At 38.2% G+C, this 9,385-nt stretch overlaps 1 pseudogene; it reads left to right on the top strand.

Annotated features, from left to right (window-relative positions):
• Positions 1-369: 369 nt before the first annotated feature.
• LOC142430996 (etoposide-induced protein 2.4 homolog) overlaps positions 370-9,385 on the top strand; it is a 78,914-nt pseudogene continuing 69,898 nt past the window's right edge.

Genomic DNA, 9,385 nt, shown 5'->3' with positions numbered 1-9,385 from the left:
ATTTAGGTGCCATTACGTTTGTTCTGGCTCATAGCAACACTACATTCAACAACTGGTCCTGCTCCAACCTCACAGTTGTTCTCCGGTATGGTGCATTTCTGCAACACTGGGTGCAAGCATGTGGCTGAGGGCCTTCCTCGGCGTCACGGAGCACGCTTTCCTTCCCCTGGGACTGCTCTGATTGCTTAATTTACTCGCTAGTATGAAGCCAAAAGCAAACTCCAGGGCTTGAGAAGTCTCTCCAGTGTCCATTGACCAATTTCGCCTAATAATACCTTGGGTTTTTATGATTGTTTCAGAATCTGCCACAAGAATCCTATTATTTGTTGTCTCCTTGGTTTATCTCACAAGTCGCACTACTCATCCTCGATGAAGGGTGGAGGGATAGTTGATACTCCGAGATTATGTGGTGTTCGCCTTAAGGAGGAATTCACCTTCAAAATCAGTGTCCGCAGTGGCTGTCAGCCTAATTTAACCAGCCTTGTCAGTGACACGGTCCCCAAGCAGAAAGTTCACTGGGGTGGACATGTAGCAATTCCTGACATTCTCAGTGTTCCCAACGATCCCATCCTCTCCAAATCTTCTGAACAGATACAGGTTTGTCTCTTCGTCTCACGTCCCACCTTTTCACTCACTGCTCACAACTCCACAAGGAAGAGATTCTTTGACTTCCCTTCTGAATGTCCCTCTGGAAGGCAATGTGGGTTCCTGCCCCCTTGTTTACACAAAGGAGTCAGTGTTCCTTTCATTGTACACTGGCTAAGTTTTAGTTACTCTTTTCAAGATGGAGAAAGAGGAAGCTTTGCCAAATTACATCAAAATAAATAAATGGGGCAATTCTACTCTGTCCGATAGGATCATGACAAGTAAACTTTTCTCTACTGAAACAGAAAGCACAGCAAACAACAACGATGGAACAGAAACAACAATATGGAAAAGACAAACATACCCAAACACATTCACTCACTGTCCCAAACATGCTTGAAAATGCTAGTTTAAAAAGCCAGCAAGTGCATGTGGAAAAGAAGGGTTAAAATACTGAGACGATTGAACTAATAAAGTGTTGGGTTTTGTTTAGTTTTTAATGGGAAATCCTAAGATATCTCCCAGGTAGCAGAAACAAAGAAGCTTCTATTACAGCCATCAGAGACAACACAGTGAAAAATGTAAACTTCAAAAACTTTGGCTCTAACAGTTGTTTAAATACTGCAAAGCCACGAAGACTGAAAAAAAACGAGAAGATAATTGACCTGTTGGTTTGAGACCAAAGAGCAAAACTGCCAGCAACCACCTCCGTCTTGGAGAGAGTCCCATTTCAGTGTATCTTCCAGAGAAATTGTCAAATTCTCAGAAATAGCTCTTTCTACCTTTGAGTATTAGTATTTGCTGGTCTGATTTGAAGTATCGGTTCCTTTTTCAAAACCTTCATCTGTCAAGCAAGCCTTCAAGAGTAGAAGAGAAGCTGCAAATGATTAACCAGCAATGTTGCAAGAATTAATTGAGGTAATGCATTGAATTATGGACTATGCATTGGAGTAACTTTCATTTTTATAAAATAAATATCCTTTATAATCAAGTGCCTCAAAAGACAATATCTCTAAACAAGAAGAACTTGCCCAGGGGCTTAAAGCTGTCAAAGATGATTTAACTCTGATATTCCGCAAGAGCACAATGGTGCACATCATTCATATTTGGTGATGCAGCTTTCATCAATTTCAGATACCTCTTCTTCCCCTGCTGCTCAATAAACAGGTCAGCTGCAGTCCTCCTGATACTCACCTCCACACACATAATTTGCATCTTTTTCAAGATTTACATTGTCATATTTTTAAGTCCTTTATGTAGTTCTTAACCATGTAGTATATGCAAACCTATATTATTATTTTGCATTTAATTCCTATAATTTAAATGTTTAAAAACACTTTATTTTTAAATATTCCTATAACTAAAATTTTATTGGAATTTGGTTCCTAACAATTTGAAGGTTCTGAGTGTTGTCCACCTTACCCATTTTTCTAGAAGGTCTGCAGTTTTGTTGCACATGTTTGCATAATTTGGTAATAATTGGTAACCACCTATGCTGTGTTATCATTAAATTGACTAAAATTTAATCCTTGAATTCTTCTCTGATATTATTTCACTCCCCTTTTATGCTTTAATAAAAATTACCTTTAATTGTTGGCACTCTACGATTTAAAAGCTGCTATACCTAAAAACTGTTCACTGAAAAATACATATAGGCATTGTGGCAAAGTACACAGTAGTGTCAAAAAGGAGATTACTGCCTAGAAAACTGTGGAGAAATTTCACTCCATTCAAGAGGGTCACTCTGAGTTGGAATTGACTTGAGGGTAGACAACAACCACAGATCAAGAGTTCTTCAGGATTGTTGAGCCTGAATGCCACTTAATTGGCATACGTTCTTTTCTGTATTGCAGGTTACAAAGAAAGCTGGCATCCGTCTTGCCAGTGTGATCTGTTTCGCCAGCTCTCTTTCACTGTCTTTGCCTTGCTTCCAGAAATTGCTTCCTTGATGAAGCAGCTGCCATTCTGAAGATCTCCATGAGACAAGGACTTATTGGAAGAGAATTTTGCCTCAGTTGAACTAGAAGTGAGTCAGTTTCTGACTGATACATTGATGACAGGCTTGTGAAGGACATTAAAGTACAGAGCCCCGTTGACCTCTGCCCGGATTCCTATGTGTGAACCCCAGCTACTCTGAGATAATAAATATGTATTAAACGTATACAATTTGAGGTGCTTTCTGCAGCAATAGATAGAAACAAAGTTAATACATCCTCTAAATTAAAAGTAAGGAAAATCATTGTAACAAAGTAGAGTAAGAGAATGCTTCATGAAGAAGGAACACTATATAGGAATCTTAAAGGACAAATATTTATAATTGTTCACTTAAAGTTGCACATTTATAAGTTGCAATAAACAGCTGGAAATAAAACTGGCAGGATGCAATACTTGTCCATAGTGAAATGATAAAACGTGATGGAAAGTAAGAAAAGTCTATTGTTGATGAAAAGATAGGAGCGCCATTAGAGAATTACTTTTTAAAAATAATTAGAGAAAGGGTTTCAATTTGAATAGCTTACCTCTTACATATACGGTTTTAAAGTGCGTTGTGATCCTTATTGCCATTAGTAAAGGCATTGGGTTATTCTAGCGGTCATTATTGGAAATTAAACATTTAACAGCTTGCCTGAAGAGAAGAATGTGCCCATAAGTATGTGTTTCAAAAATGCAATAATTGTTGAAATACATATTTTAATTTCAAGAAATATTGAAATATTGAAGTGGAAAGAAGAGGTATTTTGGGGTGGTTCCTCTAAACTCTCTTTTTTAATTACCAAAGATGAACTATGTTGGCATCCACTCATTCCGTGATTCGTGTAATGTACATTGCTGTCTCCAGACCCAGAGAGGAGGTTTCCATGGCAGCAGCCACGATGTGCAGAGGCAGGGAGACAGGCATCTGTGTGATTAAGGGATAGGACACCAGAAGCACCGAACTAGGTGGATATTAATAGAGGTAAAAATGGCAAAGCACGATTTAAAATGTCGACCCAGGCCACCTACGTTTTTCTGACTGAGTTTCTGCATGCTGCCATATATTAACATTTAAGACAGAGCCCCTGGTGTGATGGTTGCCCACGGGCTGAGATCCATGGTTGGTAGTTTGAAACCACCGGCAGCTCCACCGGACAAAGACTAGGTTTTCTACACTTTAAACAGTTTCTGAGACTTCAAAAGCCCACCAAGAGGTCTCTTTGACTCGCTGACAGTGAATGGACAGTGGACTTAGTAACACAAAGATGAAACATATTCAGTCAATAATGTCTGCTCTGCATGGCTGTGTTAGAAAACCCACGAATCTTCTGATGGTGAAAATCCATATGGTATCCAATATCAATTATCAACGAGATGACATTTATAATTGGAAAAACTATAAAGAACATTTATGCAAATATTCTTTATTTCTTCTGACATGACATTCTCTAGAAATGTGTATCTGGTGTATGGTATGAGGATTTTCCTAACCTCTTCCATAGATCTTATCTGGACATTCCTATCTCTATTTCTGGATTCTGATGAATTGACTGAGCGGGTCTACAAGGATTTACAAGCAAAATCCTTTGAAACAGCCCCTTGTTCAACTGAGTTTCCTAAACATTTGATCTGGAGGAACCAGAAAAGGATTGTTGCCTCAACTAAATATGCAGGAAATGCGTTCATGACAGGTTGCTGTTGGGTGCTGCCAAGTTGGTTCTGACTTGGTGACTTTGCATAAAAGGATTAGACAGTGCCTGTCCCTACTCCATCTTAATTATACTGCTATAGTCCAGCCCACTACTGCAGCTGCCGTGTCCAGTCACCTCACTGACGATCTTCCTCTTCTTCACGGACACGCTCCTTTATCAAGAATGACATCCTTGTTCAGGAATGACCCCTCATCATAACACGACTTAAGTAGAGGAGATGGAATCACAACATCTTTGTTTCAAAGGAACATTCTCACTGTATTTCTCCTAAAATAAATGTGTTTGCTTTACTGGAAGTCCATTGAACTTCTGATACTCTCGGCCCAAACCATATTTCAACTGTGCCCATCCATTTCCAGTTCTTCCTGATTCACTGTCCAGCTTTCATATGTATATGAGACAATGAATGGATCAAGTGTGTATCTGCTCAGACATCTTTTTTCCTGAGTAGTTTAAAGAAGTGTTGTGTGGTAGATTTGTCCAATGTAATACATTGATTTTATGACTGCCGCTTCCATGAGATTTGTGAGGCATTTCTATAGCCCACATGCATGTGGTCTCTCTCTCCCTTTCTTACACACACACACACACACACACACACACACACACACACACACACACACGCTTCACTGATTTTACTTCTATAGAGACCTGGCTTAACACAATTTGCACTGAGGGTGGGTGAAAAAGAGGACCTCATGCAAAGGGCTTAAGTGGAGAGCAAATGCTTTGAAAATGATGAGGGCAATGAATGTACAGATGTGCTTTTTACATAAGCCCTTAATAAATGTTTTAAAAAAATAAACCCCAAACCAAAAAAAAAAAAAACACAATTTGTACCAGGGGTCTGCTTGTCTCTGTATCAACAGGCAAAGCAAAGAGTGACTGTGAGGGACTGAATGATTGACCCTGGATACTAAGGAAACATCAGATTGATATTAAATAATGCAGGAAAAGAAGATTTATCTGAAAGGCTCTTGGGTTGTCTCTTAGTATTTTGGAATACTAAGATTTGTCTGGAATCCTCTTTGATTGTCTCTTAGGCCCTGTGGTTAAATTCAATATCAGATATGACCATAGGGTCAGTTGCAGAAATGAGGTCTGTAATTGTTTTAAGTATTTCCTCCTCATATGCTTTTTCGGTTTATTTTGTCCTTTGTAAACTATAAGATAGAGATGGGGTTAGTGAGTTTTTGGCTGCGCAAATGTTGCTTGCATTATATGAAGTGAATGTATAGCTGTGTAATTGTTTTTATTCAAGGAATATGTTTTTAAGCAAATCTGGATATTGTATGTCATGATTTGCCAATTTCATTTAGCCACTAAGAACTACCAAATTTCCAAGACATTTCTATTTGTATTTATTTAATTTCGGGGTATGTCATAGCAGTACACCACTTAAAGGTACAATCTCCAAAAACCAAGCTCACTGTCATTAAACAAATTGTGCCTCATAAGGAGCCCTAGGGGTTAGTGGGTTAGGAGATGGACTACTATCCAAAAGGTTAACAGTTCCAATCCATCAGTTGTTCTTTGGAAGAAAGATGAGGCTTTCTGATTCCATAAAGATTTCCAGCTTCAGAGACCCACAGAGGTTTCTGTCCTACCCTGTAAGGTAGAAATGAAACAGTACAAGAGTCTGTATTAATTTCATATTTCTGCTATAACAAATTTCCATATAAATAGAATGCAAATTTCCATATAAATAGAAAGGGAAACTGTAGGAATGTGAACAGAGACCAAGAGTAGAGTGAGCGGGAATACCAGATAACTTATTAAATCATAGTGAAGTTATTCACATTTAAACACAGTGAAGTTATTTACATAATTGACAGGGCTTAGTTCTAATACAAAACTTTAGAATTCATTGGTAGTAATGCTTGAAGTGAAGCTACGGTAACCATGAGTGGATGAGGAAGAGTTTTTGCTGAAGGGGGTATTGAGTTCCTTTAATGGTGGGGTGACATTTGGAGAGGGGTAGCAATAATGGTTGTACAACATGAAGAGTATGATCAATGGCACTGGATCATACACATAGAAGTTGTTGAACTGGTGAATGTTTTGTTGTGTATTTTGTTGCCAAGATGGAAAAAAATTGCAGGAATGACAATGAGTATGGAGGAAAAGCAAATGTTTTAAAATTGATTGTGGTAAAGATTGTTGATTTTGATAAAGATTGTTGATTCTTGGTATGGTTGAATTATTGACTCATCATATATGGAGAAGTGCCAATACAATTATTTTTAAAAAGTAAAGGGTATGTGACTAATTTTCTGCCATGAAAAAAAGACATACCATTGTATGTCCATGATCTAGTCTGTAGCAAAGGAATGCCTCAATCAGTCTCACATATGCCCATCTAGTCACATACCAGCAGTAGGTAAATTTGAGCACTCTTATTCCACATGATTACAAAAATTGAAATAGGTTTTCAAAAAATAATTTTTATGAATTCAAATGTGGAAGGAATCATTGGGGAATGCTACCTTGTAAGATACTTAATAATGACATATACCTCAGCTTATGTTGTTGTTCGACATCTTCAAATCCTTTATGACCCCTACCAACCATCTACCCAACAGAACCAAACACTGCCCAGTCCTGCACACGCCTTACAATCGTTCCCAAGTCTGAGCTCACTGTCAACTGACAGCGTTAGTTCATATCCTTGACGGTATTCCTCTTTTTTCTTCCCCTCCTTTACCAAGCTTTGTGTCTTTCCCAAGGGACTGACCTTCTTGATAGCATATCCCAAATATGTAAGACAAAGTCTCACCATTCTTGCCTCTAAGGAGCATCCCAGCTGTCCTTCTTTTAAGATTAATGATTTACTGCCTCATTATTCAACATTTAACATTGACAACAATAATGAAAATTAAAAAATGATGAGTATGTTGTGATGTATGCAATCAAGTTGGCTCTAACTCATAGTGACTTTCTAAGGTAGAAACCCTAAAGATAGGGTTTGATCTTTAGGGGAACAGATTGCCAGAGTGATGGGTGGGTTTGAACCACCAACATTTTCATTTGCAATCCAGTGGTGGAGTAGTGGGTATGCGTTGGACTGCTAGCACCAAGGTCAGCAGTTTAAAATCATCAGCCACTTCACAGGCAAAAGAGGAGACCTTGTATTCACGTAAAAAAGTTAGTCTCACAAACCCACAAAGGAAGTTCTACCCTGCACTACAGGATCATTGTGAGTTGGAATCAGCTCCATGGGAGTGATTTGACTATTTTGTGCTTTAATGATATGTGTTTGACAGTAATGAACTTAGTTGTGAGGCGAGAGTAACACTCACTGTAATAATTAAGGTTATGCCAATTTGATTAATTTGAGTCAACAAGTTCAATTTGGCTGGACCGTGGCTTTAGTGGTTTGGCAATCATATAGTGATGTAATTTAGCTATTATATAACAACATAATCAGCCTCCATTTTGTGATCTGATGTAGTCATCTTCCATTTTTTGCATAATGTTGAACTTTGGATGTGACTTGACTTTCAAACCAGGAGAGTGGGGTGAGTATAACAAATATACTGACTCACTAATTGAGGAGTATATGTAATAAGCTTACTGACTCATGATACGGTACGCAGAAATTTTGCAGGACTGACTATTGATTTTAAAACTAATTACTGGTAGGTAAAGTGCAGTAATAAAGTTCAATCTTTCAAATTTACCTAACAGAGAGCAAACAAAGTAGAAAGATGAAACTACATTCTAATGCATCTAGTTTGTTTTTCTTGCAAAAGACAAAGGAATAAAATTCAATATAGATAAATATCTGAGACTATAACACATAGATAAATTGGAAGAATTTCCACTTAAAGAAGATATTAGGGGCTAAGGATATTAAGAGGTCATTACTGAAATTTTCTAGTTCTTCAATTAATGAAAATAACAGTGAATACTATATTTAGTAGCCTTCGGGGTTAATTAGCATCACATCAGATACTAGGGTTAGAAGGCTATTCGGTCTTGAACCAACTATTAATTAATGATACTGAGATATGTTAATAGAGTTCTGCAAGCATTTTTATGGGATTGACTAGGTACATATATCATAATTTCACATAAAACTTGATGAAAGGATTTTTGAAGAATTCATGTTTCCACCTTCTAGAAAACCCACATTTTAGACAGTTGAAGGCAGCCTTCCCGGGGTCCACAGTCCATAGAACACGCCTTGAATTTTCCACACTGATCCTGAAAGTCTTTCCCTGACCACAGATTTACTTTCTCTAAAAGAGTTCCCATTTGTCATAACATTTTTATTTCATGTATATCTAGCTGGTAAAGATATGGTTCTATTAAACTTATGTATGGCTGGAGGAACCAGCTTTAACTTCCCCACATTGTCTGATAGGGAGCTCAGTCTAATCCATACATAGTTTTCTAGCTACATGCTATTGCACCAAAATTCCCATTGCTATTCACACTTACTTTTATGCATAACTTATACTAAAAACGCAGAACAAAAACCCTCACTCCTTTCTCTTTTGTGGCTTACCATGATCTAACCACATTGGAGGAGAAGTGGAACTGACTCTTCCTTTACCTGTGTAAAGAAAGTAAAAAGCCATTGCTAGCTCATCAATTTGGGCTCATGGAAAGCTCACGGTGTTGTAGAGCAGATCTGCTCCACGAGCTCGTCTTGGCATGGTCATTTCAGAGCAGACTACTGGGCTTTACTTCTGCAGGCAGTTCAGCAGATTCGACCCATCAACCTTCCCAGTAGACATCATCCAGGGACCTACATTATTGTGTTAGTCTGGGTAGACTAGAGAAACAAATCCATGGACACACATATATCTATATATAAGATATAGATATATATACCAAAGCAATTAAATATTGAGAAAATATCTCAACCCAGTCCAGTCCAAGGCCATAAGTCTGATATTAGCCCATAGGTCCAATACCAATCTATAAAGTCCTCTTCAGACTCAAGAAACACATGCAATGAAGCTAAATGCAGGATGATCACAGGCCAGTGGGTAGAAAGTCTTGGGTCCAATGGCATTGTAAGCATCTTAGCACTGGCAAGGGTCTCTCTGTGGCCTCTCAGGCTTCTGAGGTCTGGTTGCATCCATGTGGCTTGTTTTCTGCAATGT

The sequence above is a fragment of the Tenrec ecaudatus genome, chromosome 17 (genome assembly GCF_050624435.1).
Source record: "Tenrec ecaudatus isolate mTenEca1 chromosome 17, mTenEca1.hap1, whole genome shotgun sequence".
Taxonomy (NCBI): Eukaryota; Metazoa; Chordata; class Mammalia; order Afrosoricida; family Tenrecidae; genus Tenrec; species Tenrec ecaudatus.
The sequence above is the reverse complement of the archived record's forward strand: the minus strand, read 5'-3'. Positions and strand labels throughout refer to the sequence as shown.